At 47.4% G+C, this 23,382-nt stretch overlaps 1 long non-coding RNA gene and 1 pseudogene across 4 annotated transcripts in view; both read left to right on the forward strand.

Moving 5' to 3' along the window:
* Positions 1-23,382, forward strand: part of LOC148110762 (uncharacterized) — a 66,134-nt gene that overhangs the window by 2,440 nt on the left and 40,312 nt on the right. The window lies entirely within an intron of this gene.
* On the forward strand, positions 16,552-22,275 carry LOC148110763 (NF-kappa-B inhibitor beta-like; annotated as a pseudogene).

A 23,382-nucleotide genomic window follows, 5' to 3' on the forward strand; every position in this document is an offset into this window, starting at 1 on the left:
TGACTTAGAACTTCTCCTATAGCAGTTACTTGTGTGCTGTACTTGTTTGATGCTTGTCTTCCCTCATAGACGGTAGCGCCAGTCTGGGGGGAGTGGCACGCAGAGCGAGCGGTCTGCCTGGTTCACCACAGTGTTGCCAGCACCTGGCATGTTCTTCGTCTCATTGCCACTTCATAAATGAATGCCATGACAAGGTTAGCTCCTTGTACATAGAGAATCTCATTTAATTCTCACAGCAACTTTGTGAAATAGCTATTTTTCCCCGTCTTACAGAGGAGGGAACTGAGAGCTTAGGAAACCAGCTGAAGTTCACTCAGCTTGTGAACCCAGACTATTTTGACACTGACACCCTTGCTCTAACATTATGCATACTGTCTCTTGACTTTATTCCACTTCTGCTGGTGTGAATGGCTTGAATTGACTAGCATCCTTGGCGCCAGATATCAAAATAAGAAAATATTATATTTATTTTTGTAAAGAATTATTGAGGTTCAGGTAGCTCTGGTTAAAGGCTCTATATTACCTTGAATGTTTGGGGTTCTCTCCTGAATTAATGCAGGGAGGAAATGGAATGCTATATGGAGCAAAAGCTCCATGATAGGGCAGGGGAAGGTACTGAGAATTAGGGTGTGCATGGGGAAGAAAAAGTCTTGCCCACTGCTTTGCACCCAGTGGGTGCTCAGTACATATCTAATGGATTTACTGGACTAAGTAATGAGTCTAATGGACTCAGCTCTCAAAAGCTGAATATTTTGCTTATTTGTACCATACCTTATTCCAAAAAAACTTTAAAAAGAGTTGAATATGATGAAATTTAAATCTTAGTTTGGGCAGCAAATTTACTAGTTATTTTCAATCTTATTTTATTTATTAATTTTTATTTTTTAAAGATTTTATTTGAGAGAGAGAGAGAGAGACAGAGAGTGCAAGCGGGTGGGGGGAGAAATAGAGGGGAAAGGAGAGGGACAAACAGACTCTGTGCTGAGCACTGAGCTCTACACAGTGCTCGATCCCAGGATCCTGAGATCATGACCTGAGCTGAAGGCAGACTCTTAATTGCCTGAGGCCCCCAGGCGCCCCTTTATTTTATTTTTAATTGAAATATAGTTGACATAGAATATTAGATTAGCTTCAGGCGTACAAATAGTGATTTGACTTACACATTACAAAATGATCACGGTAAGTATAGTTACCATCTGTCACCATATGAAGTTATTACAATATTATCAACTATATTCTCTGTGTTGTATTTTACATCCCTGTCACTTACTTATTTTAAAACTGGAAGTATGTACCTCTTAATCCCCTTCACCTATTTTGCCTGTCCCCCTACCGCTCTACTCTCTGGCAACCACCCTCTTGTTTTTCGTATTTACGAATCTGCTTCTGTTTTGTTTGTTGGTTTTGTTTTTTAGAATCCACATATAAGTGAAATTATATGGTATGTGTCTTTCTGTTTGACTTATTTTACTTGGCATAATTCTTTCTAGGTCCATCCATGTTGTCACAAATAGCAAGATACATTATTCTTTTCTATGACTGAATGATATTCGTGTGTGTGTAACACAACTTCTTTATCTGTTCATCTCTCAATGGACATTTAGGTTGCTTCCATATCTTAGCTATTGTAAATAATGCTACATGAAGATAGGAATGCATATATCTTTTTTAATTAGTGTTTTTGTTTTCTTTGGATAAATATCCAGAAGTGGAATTGCTGGATCGTACCATAGTTCTCAGTTTTTATTAAGATTTTATTTTTAAGTAGTCTCTACATGGGGCTTGAACTTACAACCCTGAGATCAAGAGTCACGTGCTCTACTGACTGAGCCATCCAGGAGCCACCGTAGTTCTATTTTTAATTTTTCGAGGAACCTTCATACTGTTTTCACAGTGGCTGTACCAATTTATATTCTCACCAGTGGTGCACAAGGGTTCCCTTTTATCCACATCCTTGTCAACACTTACTATTTCTTATCTTTTTAATAATAGCCATTCTGATGGGTGTGAAGTGATACTTCATTGTGGTTCTGATGTGCATTTCCCCGATGATTAGCGATGTGGAGCAACTTTTCATGTGTCTCTTGGCCATCTGGATGTCTTCTTTGGAAAAATGTCTATTCAGGTCCTCTGCCCATTTTTTTAATTGAATTGTTTGTTTTTTTAGTGTTGAGTTGTGTAAGTTCTTCATATACTAATCCCTTATCAGATATATCATTTGCAAATACCTTCTTCCGTTCGGTAGGTGACCTTTTCGTTCTGTTGGTGGTTTCCTTTGCTGTGCAGAAGCTCTTTAGCTTGATGTAGTCCCATTTGTTATTTCTGCTGTTGTTGCCCTTGCCTGGAGAGACAGACTGAAAAAAATATTGCTAATACTGATGTCTAAGAGTGTACTGCCATGTTTTCTTTTAGGAGTTTTACGGTTTCAGGTCTAGCATTTAGCTCTATAATCCATTTTGAGTTCATTTTTTTGTATGGTGTGAGAAAAGGGCCCAGTTTTCCCAGCACCATTTATTGATGATACTGTCTTTTCCCCATTGTATATTCTTGTCTCCTTTGTTGTAGAGTAATTGACCATATAATTGTGGGTTTATTTCTGAGCTCTCTGTTTTGTTGTATTGATCTATGTATCTGTTTTGGGGTTAATACCATACTGTTGTGATTACTGTAGCTTAGTAATATAGTTTAAAATCTGGGATTGTGGTGTGCCTGGGGGGCTCAGTCAGTTGAGCATCCAACTCTTTATTTTCGGCTCAGGTTATGATCTCAGGGTTATGGGATCAAGCTGCCTCCAGGCTCAGCCCAGAGTCTGCTTGTCCCTCCCCCTTCCCCTCACTCCCCCACCCCCGATGGTGCGTGCATTCTCTCTCTCTCTCAAATAAGTAAAATTTGGGATTGTGATACCTCAGCTTTGTTCTTCTTTCTCAGTTTGCCTTGGCTATTTAGGATTATTTGTGGCTCCATATACATTTTAGTATTATTTGTTCTAGTTCTATGAAAAATGCCATTGGTATTTTGATAGGGATTGCATTGAATCTGTAGATTGCTTCCTTTGGGTGGTATGGACATTTTAATAATATTAATTCTTCCCAATCCATGAACACAGTATGTCTTTCCATTTGTTTGTGTCATCTTCCATTTCTTTTATTAGTGTCTTGTATTTTTCATAGCATAGGTCTTTCATTTCCTTGGTTAAATTTATTCCTAAGTATTTTATTCTTACTGATGCAACTGTAAATAGGATTGTTTTCTTCATTTCCCTTTGTTCTAGTACATTATTAGTGTACAGAAATGCAGCTGGTTTCTGTATATTCACTGGTTTGTATCCTGCAACTTTACTGAATTCATTTATTAGTTCTGATAGTTTTTTTGGTGAAGTCTTTAGGGTTTTCTATATATAGTGTTTGTCATTTGCAGTTATTGACAGTTTTACTTCTTCCTTAGTAATTTGGATCCCTTTTTCTTTTCTGCGTCTGATTGCAGTGGCTAGGACTTTCAGTACTGTGTTGAATAAGAGTGACCAGGGTGGGCATCCTTATCTTGTTCCCAATCTTAGAGGAAAAGCTTCTAGCTTTTCACCATTGAGTATGATGTTAGCTTCCGTTTGTCATAAATGGCCTTTAATGATGTTGAGGTGGTATACCATCATTTTGCCATATTCTAATCATTAGAAACAAGTCGCTAAATCCAGTCCACACTTAGTGCGAGGGTGTTAACAGGGTGTTAATATCAGTAGGCAGTGGCCACTTCGAATCATTTTCACCTACCTGTCTGCTCATGGAGGTGTTGTAGGTTGAAGTGAATTAACTTGTGTAAAGTAATACACATGGTTTCAGACTTAGCACAAAAGCAGAGCTGATTATCATTATTGTTCGCAGCGCCATCCGTTACTCACATCCATTTTTCTCTTTGACTTACTGTCATATCAAGCACCAAAGAACGGCATTTACACCAAAGCTGCTGGCTGGCCAGTGTAGCAGGCAGTCGCCATCAGGAAATAGGTATCTTCTCAAATGAGATAATATAGGAGAGCCTAATAAAGGAATTATTTACAGAGGTGTTTAGGAAGAGGAACAAGGGATGGTACCATGCTCCAGGGCTGAAAGAACAAGGAGCCATTACTACTCCTAAGCCTGAAGGGGAGGGAATATTAACCAGAGCCAGGAGAGGGAAGCTGCAGTTCCAGGAGAGAGCCCCTGGCAGGAGTTGTGACCTTCGGAAGAACAAGGTGCCAAGTCACAGTGACCCAGTGGGGTGAGACTAGAGGAATAAATACTGACTTTACTCCTCTCCTGGCGGTGCCTGCCATCATCTGAGCCCAGTCAGGAGCCACAGGACAAGGAAACCCACCATCTTGCCCGTACAGGTCAGCCCCCCAGGACTGGAGGGGTGAATGGAAAATATCCAGCATGGACAGGCACAGCTATTCACCAATGGGATATTTCCTGGGAACATGACACTATGGTCTCTTCACATAAAAGAGGAACTGAAAGGCAGTTACTTGGGGCACCTGGGTGGCTCAGTCAGTTAAGCGTCTGCCTTTGGCTTGGGTCATGGGATCAAGTCCCGCATTGGGCTCCTTGCTCAGCAGGGAGCCTGCTTCTCCCTCAGCCTCTGCCTGCCACTCCCTCTGCTGTGCACTCTCTCTCTCTCTGACAAATAAATAAATTAAAAAAAAAAAAAGGGCAGTTACTTAATCCTGAGTTTCCAGAATAGGAGTCAGGGAAGGGTGTGGCAGGGAGCATGGCTCCAGAGGAGTTTGATTCAATTTTTGGTTTATGGTGCCCCCGAGGAGCTTTCATTTGGGCCAGTGAGGAAGGTACAAGGATTTACATTTATAGCTGGTAGGTGGGCCCAGAGTAAGTGTCTCAGGAAGCTCATGCAGGCTGTAGGTTTTATTTATTCAGGCAATAAACTTAATGCCGTGGAAGGTGTTTGTTCTGCTCACACTGTCTGTTGACTCTGACTGATGAGTAAACCTTGCTTTATTGGTCAGGTACCAGCTTAGTTACTGATGAAGACCTTAGGTGCTTCCAAAGGCAAATGGTTTTCTAAACATCATTCTCCTCCCATGATAAGGATCCAGGAATTTCACTTCAGTGAGACAAGGCAGTGCAACTGGGGAAGTGGAACCTTAATGCCAGACCCAGAAAGTGGGGTGAACCCAGAGACTCAGGGTGGGCCTGTCTCTGCATTTGCAAGGAGCCCCTGTGGGAGTTTGGGCAACTGTGAATGCTTGTTTCCATGCTTTCAGCCTGCTGAAGTGGGGGACACTGGAACGGGGCAGGAAAGGCTAAATTTATTTCACTAATGTCTTTATTTTTTTTAAAAAAGTGCTTTATGAAGATGCTGTTAAAATATGATCTGGAAGACAACTCTTTAAAGGGTGACGGGGTGCTTGCTAAAATAGCCCAAGAGTGGGTTTTTGTTTCCAAATCTTTTTTTTAAGATTATTAGAGAGAGAGTAGCGGGAGGGGCAGAGGGAGAGGGAGATGATCTTCAGCAGATTCCCCACTGAGCAGGGAGCCTGACACCAGACTCAGTCCCAGGACCCTGCGATCATGACCTGAGCTGAAATCAAGAGTTGGACGTTTAACTGAGTGAGGCTGTCTAAAACCAACAGGTATTTAGAAATGTTCCCATCATCTAGTGGTTTAGTTTTAAAGAAAATAAACAAGTTTACTACCTATAAAAACTCTTATATCTGTATACTTTAAAAACTTGGAGAGGAATTTTGAATCTGATTGAAATCTTCCAAAGTGTTATAGACGAAAGAGGGACATCTGGGTCCTTTATTAAAATTATTAAATGTATGAGCTTCTAATAAGCTTGTATGAGTAAATGATTGACTTCAGGAGGAGAGAAATTTACCAGCCAAATTTCATAAAGATCTTTACATAACAGGTGAATGGGACTGAAAAACTAATTGTGATTTCCTGAATACACCCATTGCTGCCCTTCCCCCCGTAGCCACTGACCTTTGTGAGGCCTCGTCTTCTTCTGTGCCAGTCAGGTGCTTCAGAAGCAAGGCGTGGACTTAGAACTGGACCCTCAAATCCACTTTTTCCACGAAGGGTTAACCGACGTTTTAAAAAATAATATATATGATCCTGTGATTGTGGATACGTGTTCTACATTATGGAAGCCCATGGAATGTGCAACATGGAGTGAGCCCTAATGTAAACTGTGGACTTCAGTTAATAATAATGTAGCAAGAGTGACTCATACTTTTATAGGGAATGCAGCGCACTGATACGAGATGTTATTAAGAGGGGCCACGGGGAAGGGGAAGGTGTCGAGCAGGTACATTGGAACTCTTCGTACTTTTTTGCTCAATTTTTCTGAAAACCTAAAACTGCTCCCCAGACTAAAGTCTATTAATTTTTTTAAGTGAGGCATATTTAATTCTAGCCCCCTTAGAACATTTCCATTTTTTAGGGAGAGCAAAAATGTACCATTAATAGAACATTAAAAAATATTGTTTAACTCATTTGCTTTAGTTTGTGTTTGTATATATTTAATAATGTCCATAATAGATTATTATTATTACATAATGATAATCTGTAAGTAAATCGATCTCAATCTATAGGCGGGTTGTACCTGCAGACATTTTTATTGATACTATGCACATTCCAAATGTTTATTGCTGTCTGGACGGGTGCTTTCCCATGGAGAAAGTAAGCTTCAGCTGGCTCAGTGAATCCTGGGCTGTGGCTTGATTAGCACCCCGGGGCGGGGGGGAGGGGGTGCTGGGGGATGATTTACTGAGGCTGCCTTCCTGGAGGCTGAGGCAGCACCAGCCAGGCGGCATAAAGTAGGGGGAGCCTGGCTGAGCAGCAGCTGTGGTAGGGGCTGAGGGACTTGGTTTATGTGGTGAGCTTCAAAGAACTTATCAAGGGATGGGGCGTTGGTGGGGGGCGTGGGCACGGAGCCTGGAAGAGCCAGGTCCTCTGGCAGCAGGGGAAGATGAGACTGGCTTAAATGTGCTGTTAATCAACGAGGTAAGCACTGGCGGACACCAGGAGGCCCAGAAAAGCTTTAGAAGGCATAGATATTGTCAGCAAGGTCAGCAGCACTGTGGGGCCTGCCAATTCCTGTAATCACCAGCTTCGTATCAAGGGTGACTGGAGCGATAAGACCCTGCAGGCTGCAGGCTGCAGGCTGGGCTGGAGAAAATGGGCGTGGGGGGCCAGTGGGGACTGTGGGGTCCAGCGAGGAAGGAAGGAAGCAGCTCCTGCTTCCGTACTCATCACAGAATCGAGCTAGAAAATGAAACAGCCACTTCCTGGCCTGTGGAAAGAGGGTGTTTCCGGGGCATCCACCAGTTAGACAAAACCCCCAAGTGTGTCCTTTTCCTCATCCCTGAAATCCTGATTTCCCCTGAGACGGTGTCGCATCAGGTAGAGAAGTGGTTGCACATGTCTTTTGGCAGCAGAACTTTTCTTCACACTATATTGTGCAGAGCACTGAGTATGTAAACAGAGGCACAGAGGCCATGGTGGCAGTGGGGACTGCAGGGTGGGAGTGCTCAGCTTCCAAAATGGACCGTCGGGTAGGATTTGAGAACGACTGCCTGGAGAAGCAAGTCGGAGCTCCTTGATGTGGCATTCGGGACCTCCTTGACATTACCCTTATTTTGTTCTTCCGTCTTGTTTTGGCCACTCCTTGCTTTCTGTTTTATGCCCCGAAGTATAAGATACCTGAGTCGTCTGTGCTTCTGTGCTTTTGCTCATGCTGTTGCTCCTGCTTGGAGTTCCTTTGCACTGGCTGCCTTTGACCCAGTCTTCAGAATTCACTTGTGATGGTATCTCCTCTGATGCCTGCCCCTACAGTGCCCTTGATGTGCCTGCATCTGAGAAGTTCCCTCTCTCTACTGAAATTCCTCCTGTATCTGTTACCCCCACCAAGCTGTAAACTTCCCAAGGGCAGGAATCTGAGGAATCTCTGAGTCCTCCGGCCCCACCCCCCCACCCCATCCTGCACCTGACTGAACTGATGCAATTGTTTGAGCATTATCTGGCATCAGTTTAGAATTCAAAGGTTTCTTTCTGGAAAGCCAGTTTGAGAAAAGAAGGGAGGCATGCTTAATAAAGAAGGGAGGATACCGGAGAGGAGAGGGGAGAGTAGCTGGGGACCAAGGGGTCAGGGCAGGAAAACCATGGAGTCACTGAAAGTTCACATCAGGTCTTGGGCTTGAGTAGTTGGCACCAGTGCTGCTGAATCAAATCAGTGGTAAGTAGCTGGGAAGAGGTACTCTGGTCTGTAAGGACAGGGCTCCCCTGGAGCTCCGGAGGCCTCTAGATTACCTCTCCTGATGCTACAGGCCTCCAGGGATTCTAACCAGCATAATGGACTTTGAAAAGGGAAACAGCTGAGCTAGGCAAGCTAGTTCAAGTCCCTGAGGGATGATGCTGGCTTGGTTAAGGACTCCTTCAGTTCTGTCTGAAGGAAGACCTCTCTCACTGGAATCACTTGCTTGAGGTTAAGGGAGGGCCAGGGGAAGAGGCACTGGATTTTGTGTTATGAGGCCTTGCTTTACAACATTGAACACTGTCCACCTGAGTGTTGTCCACAGACAACATGAGCTCACATTGCTTCCACTTCTCTGCTTTGCAGGCACCTTGCAAGAACAAGTGGGGCCAGCTCTGTGACCTTGAGCAAGTTCTTTAAACTTTCAGGGCCTCAGTTTCCTCATGTGTAAGATGGGGACCCTAATCGTACCCTACTTCATTTAACAGTAAGCTCTTAATACAGGGCCTGGTACAGAATAAGCTCAATGAAAATTGGCTAAAATGATACTGCTAACACGCGGAGTCATTTGGAAATGCTTAGTTGACGGTAAAACAGCTGAACCACCAAGAGGCGAGATAGCATAAGGCCTTGTTACTTAAAGCATGACCCGTGGACCAGCAGTGTTGGCATCTCATGGGGCCCCAGCAGAGTTTGGGGCCCAGCCCCAGACACACTGAGTCTGAACCCGCAGTTGAACAAGACTCCCCAGGTGATTCATACGCATGTTAAAAGTCAGGAAGAGCTGACGTAGAAGCACTGACCTATCTGCCACTCGCTCATTGTGTCACTTGGACAAGTTCCCTAACTTCCCCGTGTTTGTCATCTGTGCAACCCTAGCTCGTGAGGTCATGGTGGTGCTTAAATGACTATATGCTGGCAGCCTTGGAGGGCTCCTGCACATGGTAAATGCCGTTCAGTGTTCGCTCTCTCCGCTCTCCAGCCCCAGGATTGTGCCGCCTTGGCCCCTTACGGAGCCTCACTCCTGGGCCTGGGTTCAGCTCCCAGACCGTCAGGTTCACATTCCAGCTCCCGCGCCTGGAGCAAGGTCTGCCTGCGCCATGTAGACCGTCACTTCGGTGTTCCAAGGCCCAGTTTCCATGTGTTAAACTGTGAAAAGGCTGTGCCCCGCCCTTGGGGATACTGCAGCATAAAGTGAGACGTGCAGCACCAGGCCGGCTGAGGCTAGTGCTCCCGGCACACTTCAGCTTGATCAGTGGGCATGTACTGATGAGAGCCACACATCAGACTCAAGTGTGTCCCTGTCCCACGGGAGCTCTCTGCCTCTTGCTGCCCACCCAGCAAGGGCAGGACCTTCCCGGGCTAGACCTCTGGTCCTGAGGAGGCCAGGACGCACCCTGTTATAGGCAAAGGAGGGAGCGAAGGCAGGCTGGGCCAGGTGAGTAAACTGGCCTGCCCCCTCCCCAGGCGACTTACCTGGTTCTCCAGTAGACCCCAAGCCCAGGGAGGGTAGGGCCACTTCTGTCTAGCTCGCCACCAAGTTTAGGGAGTGTCTGGTGTTTTGCCTGCCACATAATAAGTGCGTATTCTAGGTGTGCTGTGTGAATACATAAAAGAGGAATACTGGAGTTAGAAGCATCGTGGCCAGAGGGGAACCCTTCCCCGTCCTCTGTCTTCCCTAGGCAGCCAAACTGCCGTGTTAGGACTGAAGGAGAGACGACAGTGTTCTCCCTGGCTCCTTGTTGCCTCTAACACCCTCTCTCACAGTTCCTCTTGGTAACCGTGGTGTCACCACAGGAAACATGTCCCTTTTTAAAAAAATTATGTAAATTCCAGTTAACAGTTTAACAGTTTCAAGTACAATTTAGTGATTCAACGCTTCCATACAACACCCAGTAATCATTGCAACAAGTACCCTCAATCCCCATCACCCTGTTCGAGAAGCATGTCCTTTTAAGGTATGAACAGTCTTCCCAGACCCCAGCTGGGTTTTCTCTGTGAGGTTAGCAGAAATCCTTCATCTATTTCAGCTGAATTTGAGTGGTGGGTGGGCAGAATCCATTGCTTGGAGAAGCTTGTGCATAATTTTGATTCTAAGTCCTAAAGGGACCATGACTATAGTCAAGGGGTGAGCCCCTATGGAAGTTGGGGACCTCTGTTTGTACCAGCTCTTAAAGGGGAGGTCTATGCCAAGAAGGGCTTTGAGTTGGCCAGACCTGCCCATGAATCCTGGCGCTGCTACTTCCTTGCTTCCTGTGTGACATTAAGCCACTTAGTTATTTCTTCTGAGAGTTAATTGTTTTGTCTGCAAAATGAAGATAATAAAATCTCCTTGCATAAGGCTGTCATGGGAATTGAAATTAAAGTGGAAGAGCCGTTGTAAGTATGTGAGGTCAGACACTTGAGGGCATAAATGGGGGTGCTGTGAATAATCCCACAGGACCACCAGCGTGCACACACTGTCCCGGACAAAGCGGCCCATACGGTCTCCCTAATTAAAGGGCATGTGCCAGGTGCTCAGTGAGTGAGAGTATCATTCTGATTGTTACATCTGCTTAAGATAGGATTGCCAGATTTAGCAAAGAAAGCCTGTCTGAAATATTGCATGGACTGTACTTACACCAAATTATTTGTTGTTTCTCTGAAATTCCAATCTAAGTGGGTATATTGTACTTTATCTGGCAACTCTTGTTTAAGAGCACAAGAGTCACAGGAAATTAAATGATAAAATGTTACAACTAAGCCCACGAAGGGCTTACCTCCTGGAAACAAACTGTCTCACTGGCGCTTCTCTCCACACTACTTGCTGGTGCTATTTTGAGGCTGGGTTTTGGCCAAGGGGAAGAGGACCTGGCACGAGGGTGAGGGAGGTGGTGGAAGGGATGGAGGGCCTGGGGAAACTGGAGGGAAAGGGGACTAAGAGGTCCTGTGGAGGAACAAGTGAGGACCCCCCCTTAGATTTCAGGGCCTGGAGGTTAGTTTAAGAGATTAAGGACAGAACCATCCCTATGGGGGGAAGGATGAAGAGGAGACTGGAAAGCTAAGGGTCCAGATGATAAGTTGCATTTTCAGTGCCATGAAGGTGGGAGGATATGACTGGTGACTGACACAAAGGTTTGGGTGTTATCCATCTGGAACCCGACGTTCTCAGCACAAGTTACTCACCTGGAGTGCTCAGAGGAGCCTAGAGGGTCTTTTTCTTCACCTTCTCTTTTTTTTCAGCTCAACGATGATTTAAGAGCTTTCTCTCCCCTGTTGTGTGAGAAAAGATGGTGAGAACAGGAGGGAGAGGAGCCACAGCCACCCACACACTAGGCCATACATGTTTGTGAAGCCTCAGGCTGTGAGAAGGAGTGGACACTGGGGAGGGTGTCCATGGGCCACTTGGGAGGGGCAGCTGCTCCGAGACCTTAGTCGTACGTCAGAAGGACACCTGCCCTTTGTGGCGGGGCTCGCCCGGGACACTGCAGAGCCATGACTAATGTGAGCGCCAAGGCTGTTATTTTTTTCAGGAGCAGGGCCCTGGGAGGGCTGGCCTCTCAGTCTCAGTGGGGCTTGGGGCCATCAGCCCCCCGACACCCTCACAGGGGGGCTCTCTGTCGGAGAGGGTGGTGTATGTAGGGTGATTGAAGGAGTACCGTGAGGGATGCAAGCTATTTAAGGTTCTTTAGTGTTTCTCAGTGGGTTTCTTTCCTACTGCTGCCCCCAGGCCTTCAATGGGGGCTAAGCTCCTACACACACACACACACACACACACACACACACACGCGTGCGTGTGCAAACATCTCCCCCAGGCTCTGTTGAGAGCAGCCACCAAGCGCCCTTCCTTCTCTAATCTGAGTCCTGGAGGGGGAGGGACAGAAGGCCAGCCTCAGCCCCTTCCTGAAACCAGCTGGCTTGGCTGTATGGTGGTGATCAGGGAGAAGCTATCTGAAAGGCCGCTCAAAAGGCAGAGCATGAGGCAGTCGCAAGCCCTTACTCTGTGCTGTTTACCTCATGGTCAGGAGAGGAGAGAGATGCCACTCCCAACAGTGGGGCCAGTTCCTTTGTCTCTCTTTCGCCATCCTCCCCTTCACCTGTACAAGGCTCTCCCACGAACCTCCCTGCTGCCCAGCCAACCAGACCACACACTTGGACGTGGAGAGAAAATGGGGATGGATAGAAGGGCACACACCTGATGCCTGTCTTCTGCCCACCTTTTCCTTCCCTGGGGTTTTGGCATCCGCTGGTTTCCAGGCTAGCTCCTGTTCCCTAGGAGGTGATTTCTTGGTCATTCTCACAGACAAGGCAACCGTGAGTGAGAGAATTAGCAAATGAAAAGAAACTCTTGAATCCAATGGAGGAAAAAGGTGGGCAGAAGATGGGTGTCAGGTGTGTGCCCTCAGGCACCCTCCACTTTCTCCAGTTCCTTGATCCAAGTGTGTGATCCAGATCTACAGTTAAATGGAGTCAATAGAAAAAATTCTTGTCCTGGCTGGCTCAGTCGGTAGAGTATGCGATGCTAGATCTTGGGGTTGTGAGTTCGAGCCCCACGGTGGGCACAGAGATTACTTTAAAATTTTTAAAAAAATCTTCTGAGATTATGACTTTTTTACTTCTTGGTATTAGAATTCATTTTTTTCATAAAATGAAGATCACAAATGATTTAAATATTCGTAGGGGTGCCTGGGTGGCTCAGTGGGTTAAGCGTCAGCCTTATCTCAGGTCAGGATCCCAGGGTCTTGGGATCAATGGAGCCCTGTGGTGGGCTCCCTGCTGAGGGGGGAGCCTGCTTCTCCCTCTCCTCTGCACTCTTTCTCTCTTTCTCTCTCTCTCTGAAATAAATACATAAAATCTTTAAAAAATAAAATAAAAAGTTAAATAAAAATAAAATTTAAAAAACTGTTAATATATTGGCAACCTCATGTGAGTCCCTGAAAAAAGATATTAAAAATATATTTTATGTGAAATCCCAAAGCCTGGGAACCACTGGTTTAGAACATTGTCCACCCCAGGTGGCTTGGCCAGAGCAGGCATTCAGGGACCTGACATGGTGCCCGCAGGGAACACCTGTGCAATCCAGCATCCTGTTGTGACGGATGGGAAGGTGTAGAGCAAACCCGTTCTGACATCATGGATTCTAGGATAAAATAAGTTTTATTTTCCCTTTGCATCCTTATAGCACAGAAAAATGATTAGAAAAATTCATCCTGCATTTTGGCAGCGACCAAACACTGGCTACCTCTCCATTTTTGGGAGTTACGTGTACGGAGCAGCTGGAACACGGTTCTCCAGTAGAACCTGCTTTTAATTAGCTGTGGAGCGTTACTGCTTTCTGATTTGGCTGAATTAGGTTCAATTGAACAAATATGTATTTGGATACCAACTGGACAAATGCAGAATGAGGGGCCGTGGGAAAACTGGGCGGATCAGATGTGGCTGCTGCCCTCAAAGCTGTTTCAGTCCAGTAGGGTGATGAGACAAGAAACTGCCTGGTAATGGGAAGAAGAGGGGAGAGGCATGAGAACACCCAATCTTAGGGTGCCAGCGGGAAGTTCAGGGGAGGCAGAGGGCATAGTTGACAAGGGCCCAGAAAAGGCATCATGAGAAAGGTGGCATCTCAGTGGACCAGCGCTTGTGAGCAATTTGGGAACAGCAACTGTGTGAGCACCCCGGCGTCCCTCGTAACTGGTACCCAGTAAGTGCTCAATAAATGTTTGAAGAATTAATTAAATATTATTGGCAGTGGGTGTTCTGGTTAAAATGAGCTACTAAGCACTGTGCTTTTCTTAGACTTAAGATATTTGGGAACAGCTCTTCATTTAAGCAAGTTTTATGTGTATTAAGGGATGATTTTCCATGTTTTAATTCAGTGGCTGTAATACTTACTTTTCAGCACAAGAGGGAGCTGCTGCCTAGTTTACTTAACTACAATGGTATTTCTCTAGGTCTGCCCCTGTGTTCTCAAATTATAGTGCAGTATATTGTGCCATTTAACCACCCTCCCCCCAAATGGCCCACCAACCAAAAAATCCTATCACACAGTACAATAGAATTATTATCAGTGGTGCATTGTTTTCCTGAAGGAATTTCTCCTAAATTGCATGATTAGTAGGAAAAAAAGGTAACATTTAAAATGTATTATAAACAGATACCTTAGGGGCGCCTGGGTGGCTCAGTCGGTTAAGCATCTGCCTTCAGCTCAGGTCATGATCCCAGGGTCATGGGATCGAGCCCCACATCGGGCTCGCTGCTCTGTGGGGAGCCTGCTTCTCCCTCTGTCTTTGCCCCTCCCTCCTGCTTGTGCACTCTCTCTCTGTCAAATAAATAAACAAAACCTAAAACAAAACAAAAAAGGTATCTACCTTAGACAGGCTGGGGGGATTCTTCAGAGCCCTAAATAAACCCAGGGTTTCCCAGTATTGAAAGCTCTGCTTATAAAAATGCCTCAGGACCTCATACAGAGGCCACAAATCAGAGATAATAGCCATTTCCAAATCTCAAGTTTTCATGAGTGTCAAAGTCTAGCTGAGATGTTGGGTGGTGAGTCCAGGCCTTCAAACTTGGGATGTGGGATTTCTTTTCCAGGAGCTGCAAAGAATAGACTATGAAATAGCCAGAATCCATGTGTATATCTTGACTAAGAACACATGATATTTATAGTAATCAGAACTTAGGGGGGCGCCTGGGTGACTCAGTCAGTTGAGCTGTGGACTTTTTTTTTTTTTTTTAAGATTTTATTTATTTATTTGACAGAGAGAGACAGCAAGAGAGGGAACACAAGCAGGGGAAGCGGGAGAGTTCTGAGAAGCAGGCTTCCTGCTGAGCAGGGAGCCTGATGCAGGGCTCAATCCCAGAATGCTGGGATCATGACCTGAGCCGAAGGCAGATGGTTAACGACTGAGCCACCCAGGCGCCCCTGAGCTGTGGACTCTTGATTTTGGCTCAGGCCATGATCTCTGGGTCGTGGGATCGAGCCCCATCTCCAGCTCTCTGCTCAGTGGGGAGTCTGCTTCTCCCTCTCCCTCTGCTCCTCACCTGCCCCACTCATGCTTGCTCATTCTCTCTCTCTCATTTATTTATTTAAATAAATAAAATCTTTTTAAAAAGATTTATTTGAGAGAGGGGGAGGGGAAGAGGGAGAAGGAGAGAGTCTCAAGCAGACTCTGTGCTGAGTGCAGAGCCCGACGCAATGCTTGATCTCATGACCCTGAGATCATGACCTGAGCGGAAATCAAGAGTCGGCCACTCAACCGACTGAGCCATCCAGGCGCCCCAGGACAGGCCTTCTTGATTTATGTGTCCCTACAGAACCTAGTCCAAGATCAGGGGGCAATTCATTTGTGTTTAGAAAAAAATCACAGCCAAGGGTGACTGTTAAATTTAAAAAGGAGGAAGAAATGGGGTCTTAATACTTAAAAGTTTTATTTATTCCTTGTCTTGGGTTGGTTGGTTGGTAAATATTAATGCTCTAGTCAAGAGGTAGCAGGCGGGTGAGGAACGTGGACTCGGGCGTCTTGTGTTCAAATTGCAGCTTGGCTGCTTCTAGCTCCGTGGTCTTGGACAGGATTCCTGTCCTTTCCATGTCTCAGCTTCTTCATGAGTAACATAGCATGATGTCGCTGCTGAAAACTTACCACGTTGGATTTCTTATTTATGAAGTCCTCAAAACAGTGCGTGGTGCATAGTAAATGCTATTAGTAATTATAAAGTAGAATAATTATATTTAGTGAGATGTAGTCAAAATATACTTTGATTCATTAAAAGCCAAATAAAACTTTAAAGAAATGTATCAGAGATGGGTTGATGAAAATGTTCTGGGATCGTAGATCTGGGATTGATGGTTGCACAGCCTCATGAATATACTAAAAACCACTGAATTGTACAGTTACAAAAAGTGAGTTTTATGGTAAATGAATTATATCTCAATAAAAAATGTAATAAAGAAAAACTCAATTCAATAAATATTTGTTCTCAACCCTCTCCTGGGCTTGGGGGAGGATATACCACATTATAGGACACACAGGCTTTGCCCTGGAGGGTATTATCCCGGGGCACCTCCAGAGCGTTGCCCACTTCTCCTAGCACCCTGGAGAAGAGGTTACTACCCACGGTTTTTACTGAGACTCAGAAGTGCTAAGTAACTTGCCCAAGGTCCCACAAGAAGAATGGGTAGCAGGAACCCAAACTGCCTTTTTCAGGTAGGGGAAGTCTTACCGAGGACAGATGATGTACATCCATAAAGTAATTAGTGAAGCAGACATCACAGCAGATCCGCAGGCCCCGTATATGGGATAAGGAAAATAAGAAAGCGCATAGGCCATGACCGGCCGGAAGGGGGGTGAGTGGTGGGTGCAGGGTGCGGTGGGTGGGGGAGTTCCTGGAGGCAAAGGCCTTTGAGAAGGGCCTTTGCAGGTGGCTTTGGTTTTAGAGATGCAGGTCAGTTGCAGTTAGAGCTGTGTAAGAAGTGCCCAGGGATCTGCTTTGCCTCGAACTACGCATACGCTCCGGTCGACGAGCCTTAGGACGTGCATATTCACCAACACGCATACATAAGAAATTCACATGGGCACAGCCGAAGCCATAGGCATTGTTTGCACCCATTATACCAAGGTAGGATAGGATGGTAGAGAGTAAGGGGAATCTAAAGACCATGTAGGTTGCTTAACCATTCATTCACTTATCTCTTAGTCAATTCAGCAAATTTTTTGAGCACCTACCTAATACCTGAGAGTATAAACATTTAATAAAATACAATCTTCGTCCATTGGGAAGATTCCAAGGTGTAGGAGTCGAAAGCAGACAGGTACACAAGAAAATACTGTAAAGTAAAATGTGGTATCTGGCAAAAGGCTCTAGGAAGGAGAATGGAACCATAGGCTCAAAAGCACTTTGTCAAGTTAATGTTAAAAAAATAAAGATTGTTCAAAAGGTTTATTTTTCTGACTAAAAAATAGAGTCGTACAAACTACCTCAGGAGAGCCTTCACTGGCTGATAGAGGGAAAAGAAAGGTTTGGGAAGGAGGTGCCCCCAGAGTGGGAAAGAGCAAGGAGACCCCTCCTCACTCTCTCACCACCCTCCCCTGGTCATAGGCTCCCTGGGTGCTGGGTGGGCCCCTTGCCCAAAAGTGGTTTAAATTTGAAGTGGGACAAGTCCCCTACCCCAGCCTGTCCTTCCTTCCTGAAGGACGATATGCCGGGGCTTGGTTCGTGCAGCCTCAAATGTTTGTGGAGGCACATGTTAGTGTTCCTCCAAGAGGCAACTAGTATCTCTGTCAGTGCCCGTCCTCACCCAGGGACCATCTTCAAGGTTAAGAAAGGGGCAGTTTGTGATTTTAAAAAAACAACACTTTTGGGGCGCCTGGGTGGCACAGCGGTTAAGTGTCTGCCTTCGGCTCAGGGCGTGGTCCCAGCATTATGGGATCGAGCCCCACATCAGGCTCCTCTGCTATGAGCCTGCTTCTTCCTCTCCCACTCCCCCTGCTTGTGTTCCCTCTCTCGCTGGCTGTCTCTATCTCTGTGGAATAAATAAATAAAATCTTTTAAAAAAAAACAAACATTTTTTACTGTGGCAAAATATACATAACATTTATCACTTTAACCATCTTGCAGTATACATTTCAGCAGCACTAAGTACATCTGCAAGGTTGTGCAACCTTCACCACTCTCCATTTCCAGAACTTTCCATTACCCCAAACTAAAACTGTACCATTAAGCAATAAGCGCCCCCACCCCCACCGCTGGTCACCACTGTTCTACTTTCTGTCTCTGGATTTGCCTCTTCTAAGAATCTCCTGTAAGTGGAATCCTGCAGGGGTGCCTGCGTGGCTCAGTCAAATGAGCGTCCAACTCTTGATTTTGGCCCAGGTCATGATTGCAGGATTGTAGGAATAAGCCCTGAGTCAGCCTCTGTGCTCAGCATGGTGTCTGCTTGTCCCTGTCCCTCTGCTCTTCCCGTCGTGTGCTCTCTCTCTCTCAAATAAATAAATAAAAATCTTAAAAAAAATAAATGGAATCCCACAATACTTGTTTGTTTGCATCTGGCTTATGTCACTTAGCATCATGTTTTCAAGGTTCATGTATGTTGTAGCATGTGTCAGAATTTCATTCCTTTTCAAGGCTGAGTAATATTCCATTGTATGTAGATACCACATTTTGATTATCCATTCATTCACTGATGGATACATGTGTTGTTTCTGCCTTTTGGCTATTGTGAATAATGCTGCTATGGACATTGGTGTATGAATATCTGTTCAAATTCCTGCTGGAAATTCCTTGGGGTTTATACCTACGAGTGGAATTGCTGGGTCATACGGTCATTCTGTTTAGCTTTTTGGGGAACTACCAAACTGTTTTCCGTAGCAGCTACACCATTTTGCATTTTCAATAACAACACACAAGGGTTTCAGTTTCTTCATGTCTTTGTCAACAGCCGCTATAGAAGGGTGTGGACAGGTTCCTAAACTTGAGTTGAAAAAAGTCAAGTACCATTTCTGGTTTTTTCTTTTTACTCCACTCCCTTCCCAGCTTTGCTTTTTAACAAAATTTTTATTTTGTAACAATTTTAGATTTACAGAGAAGTTGCAAATATAGTTGTCTTAGTCTATTCAAACTGCTATGACAAAATACCACAGGCTGGGTGGCTTATAAACAACAGAAATTTCTTTCTCACGGTTCTGGAGGCGGGAAGTCCAGGATCACGGTGCTGACCCGACATCACTGGGTTCTGGTGAGGACCCTCTTCAGAGCTGCTGACTGCAGCCTTCCTGCTCTGTGGTCACGTGGTGGAGGGGGTGCGCTAGCTCCCTGGGGCTTCTTTAACAAGGTCATTCATCTCATTCATGAGAGCTCCACCCTCATGACCAGTCCCTTCCCAAAGGCCCCACCTCCTTATACCATCACATTGGGCACGAGTCTTCAACTTGAGTTTTGGGGGGATACAAACATTCAGGCCATAGCAATAGAGCTGAGAGTTCCCAAATGCCCTTCACCCAGCAGCCCTCAGTGTTCACATAGCCACAGTACATTTGTCAAAACTAAGCGGTTAAGATTGGTACAATACCCTTAACTAAATGATGGACTTTTTTCAGATTTCACCTCATTTCCACCAAGGTCCGTTTCCTGTTCCACACTCCAGTCCAGAACACCACGTTGCAGTTAGCAGCTCTGCTTTTTATTCGCTGAGACACTTCCGCCACTTCCTGATCCTCAGCTGTCGCACAGGTCCAGCGGGAACAACTTGAGTGCACACTCCACCTCACGGGGTGCAGCGAGTGAAGGGGTGGAGGAGGGAGGGCATTTTGTGAGCTGCATGCCAGTGTAAGGGATTGTTACGGAAGCCTGCAGCGTCCTCTCTTCACCACTGGCCACGAGGTCTGGGGCCTCTTGCTGACTCAGCTGCCATGGGCTTTGGAAGGACGCCTTCCTACCCGGCCTGCACTGGCCGGGGGGCTCCTAGTGCTCCAGGCCGTGTAGGCTGATTGGGGGGGGACATTGCCTCGTTGATTGACCAAGGGCTTTGGCCGAGCCCCCGCCCAGTGCTTCCTGTCTGTTTGCAAAGCTCCTCTGGGTGCTGCCAGCTTCAGGCTTTGGGGTGGAGGAGGCTGGAGGTTACAGACTCTGCTCTCTCCTGGGCACTTGAAATGACCAGTGCAGGGCCAGCAGGCCACAGAGTACTGTGCATTGGCTCAGCTGCTTTTCGATTCTCTCCTGGTTGGGGGAGGGGAGTGGTGGTGGGTTGAGGGTGCAGGGGTGAAGTGCTGAGTCTGTTTTGGGAGGTCTGAGGAGTCTAACTCGGCATGCCCTCTCCACGCTTGGCTCCGCCTGGGGTTTCCTGGAAGGATTTCCCATCTTCCCACAGCCACTCTCTCCCACCCTGCTTCCTGCTTAGTGCTTGTAGTTGATTAGTGGCCCCAAAAGATGTGTCTCAGTCCTAACCCCTGGTACCTGTGAATGTGACATTATTTGGAAATAGGGTCTTTGCAGTTGTAACCCAAGTTATGGATCTTATGATGAGATCATCGTGGATTTAGGGTAGGCCCTAAATCCAGAGACCGGTGTTCTTCTAAAGGACAGAAAAGGAGGAGACACTGAGAAGAAGGCACATGAGGATGGAGGCAGAGGGTGGAGTCCTGCTGCCACAAGCCAGGGGATACCAAAGGCAGCCAGCAGCCACCAGAAGCTACAAGTGAGGCATGGGACTGGTTCTCCCTCAGAGCCTCCAGAAGGAATCGGCCTGTTAACACCACGATGTTGGACTCTGGCCTTGTCTTAGCTCATGCTGCCATAACCAGATACCACGGAGTGGGTGACTTAACCAACAGAAATGGATTTTCCCACAGTCCTGGAGGCTGGAAATCTGAGGTCAGGATGCTGCTTGGGTGGGCTTTGGTGAGGGCCCTCTTCCTGACCTGCGGACAGCTGCCTTCGCCCTGGGTCCTCACACGGCAGTGAGCAGGAGAGTGGTTCTCCCTCAAAAGTACTAATCCCATTGTGAAGATTCTACTCTGATGACCTCATCTAAGCCTAAATTCCCCAAAGCCCCATCCTCAAATACCATCACATGGGGGGTTAGGGCTTCTGTGTACAAATTTGGGGGGTAGCATTTCAGTCCATAGCAGGCCTCCAGAGCTGGGAGAGAATGTATTTCTGTTGTTTTAAGCCACCCAGCTTGTGGCACTTGGTTATGTAGCCTTGGGACACTGAGACAGGGCTCCTCCCCACTTCTCTAGGCCCCCTGCTCACGGAGACCACCAATGCAAAAGAAGACTTATGGGCTGCGATTGGGGGTCATGGCCAGAGCACCGGCTTGTGGGGATTGTGGGTGTGCATGAACGGTGGGATAGGGCTCATCGGGTCCAGACTCAGTGACCTTGGGAGGACCAGCACTGGGCAGAGGCGGGCTGGGGCTGTTGTTTGCACCCCTTATCTTTGGCTACACCCCTGAAAAGGGGGCCCTGGCACTACACTCAGAAGTGATTCATCAGCACAAACCCTTCCTGGATCTCCTGCTAGGCTGGCACTGAGTACCTGCCTGCGTGAATGAGCTTCACCAGACGGCCCCGCACCTGGCAGCCTGCCTGCGGAGGTGTCCATGCTGCAGAAGTTGTGTGTGGCGCACACTGGGTTGCTGCTCCTGGCCTGCTCAGGCATAGCTCCAGTCCCTACCGGGTGCCCCAAGGAGCCCCTGACCCCTACCTAGCTCAGGGCCCAAACACATCCCCCACACCGACCCAAGCACCAGCTTGGAGAAGTTAGAGGAAAGTGAGGAGAACCGGAAGCTGCAGTTGCGGGCTGAAAATTACAAGGACCCCAGGCCACTCCACCTGGCCGCCATCCTCGAAGAGGCGGACATGTATGCCTACTCCAGGAGGCCCTCGCTGACCTCAACAAACCGGAGCCCACGTGCAGCCTGCACTTGGCAGTGGAGGCCCACGCAGCTGACTTACCGGAGATTCTCCCGGGGGGCAGGCTCAGACCCTGCTGCCCCCGTCTGTGGCTGCACCTCACCAGCAGCACCAGGCTCCGGCCCCACCTCATCCCTGCCTGCCCCCTTTGCACACAAGGAGCCCCTGAGTCCAAGGATGCAGGCGACAGCCTGGCTTCAGCAGCAGTGGTGACAGCGACAGTGAGGATGAGGGCAGGAGTCGGGGGAAAGACCAAGCCATCCAGCTGGGGGGTGAGGGTAATTAGCAGGTATCAGAAGGGAGAAGAGCTACGAGGGAGAGCATTGACACCCACCTTGCGCTGCAGTCAGGACAGACCCAGGCAGGGGCAGTGGGAAGGCATTAAGGCACTGACAGAGGTCGGACCTCGGCAGAGGTGCAGAAGAGACCATGCTGGGGTAACTGGTAAACACAGGAGCGGTGGGTGGCAGCATGCGGTGTTTTGGGGGGGAAGAGTTGGAGAACTCGGGCTGTAAGAGCATAACCCCGGGCAGCAGTGATCAGAACGTGGGTAGTAGTGGGGAAAGCCCTTAGCCAGCAGCAAGGAGGTGTACTTGGAAAACCCAGGCAGCAGAGACTTTCCCTTGGGCAAGGGACAGTATTGAGGAGTGGGGCCTGAGGGATTTGGGTAGAGGCAGAGGGAGGGTGTGGAGGGAGAGACCTCAAGTGGCTTCGGCGGCTCAGGAACTGGCGTGGGGCTAGAACTCAAGCAGTAGCTGTGGGAGAAATGCCCTTGAACGTGGTGGTTTGAGAAGCAGGAGCAGGGAACTCAGGCTTGAAGACGGGACCCTGTTCTTGGCAGGGGTGGAATCAGTCGGGCCGCGGGCAAGGAGGCCACTGCCTGAGCCCCTCTGCCTGGCACCCCCTACCCCCCAGGAGGAATGCAATGGCACTGTGGTCCCTAGTGGCCGGGGCCAACACTGCTACCTCCCACCCAGCCTCCCACTCCCTCCCTGATGACCCCATCTGAATGTTAAGATAATTTCTGATTTAAAAATCTCCCAGTTCTGACAACCAGGGGCACAAAAAGAGAAGTCTTAGAAAGCTGAGCTCTGAATGGTTTCTGCTTCCGATTTCAGTCTGTAAATGCCCCCCCACCAACACGTACCTGTCTGTGTCCCAGTTGCAGGATGCTCCTCACTTCCCAGGAAGTCCTCCTGCTCTGCAGACACGCTCATCCACAGAGCTGCACGGGTGCAGGTGGGCCCGGCCCTCAGCAGTCGCCTCCCTGGGAGGAGACAGATCCCAGCACACCTCCCCCCCATTGCATCAGTGGTCTTCTGGAGACTGGGCCGAACTAAGGGAAGAGATTCCAAAGAGGAAAGCCTTTGATGTGGTGACAGACGGATGGGACAGGGATTTAGGGGCTGATGGAGTTAAGCATACAGCACTGTGGTATCCGCGCAGGCTGGCTCTGCTGGCGGGGAGGGAGTGTGCCCGAGGCCTTGCTCTGCGGGGAGAGGGGGGGTTATTTGATGTGAGGGGCACAGCACAAGAGCAGAGTGGGGAGATCTGGTGTGTCACCAAATCGCTCTATGACCTGAGGGAGGTCACTTCTCTAAGCCTCCACATCCTTAAAATGGGGAAAACAGAAGTGACTTTTCTGTTTCATCTCTGAATCAATAGTCAGTCCTGGGAGACTAGGCCGGATTAGGCAAGTAGCCGATTTTTTTTGTTCATCTAATTGGGGTAAAACAGATATAACATG

Source organism: Ursus americanus, chromosome 1 (assembly GCF_024610735.1).
Source record: "Ursus americanus isolate L20-20 chromosome 1, mUrsAme1.1.p, whole genome shotgun sequence".
Classification (NCBI taxonomy): Eukaryota; Metazoa; Chordata; class Mammalia; order Carnivora; family Ursidae; genus Ursus; species Ursus americanus.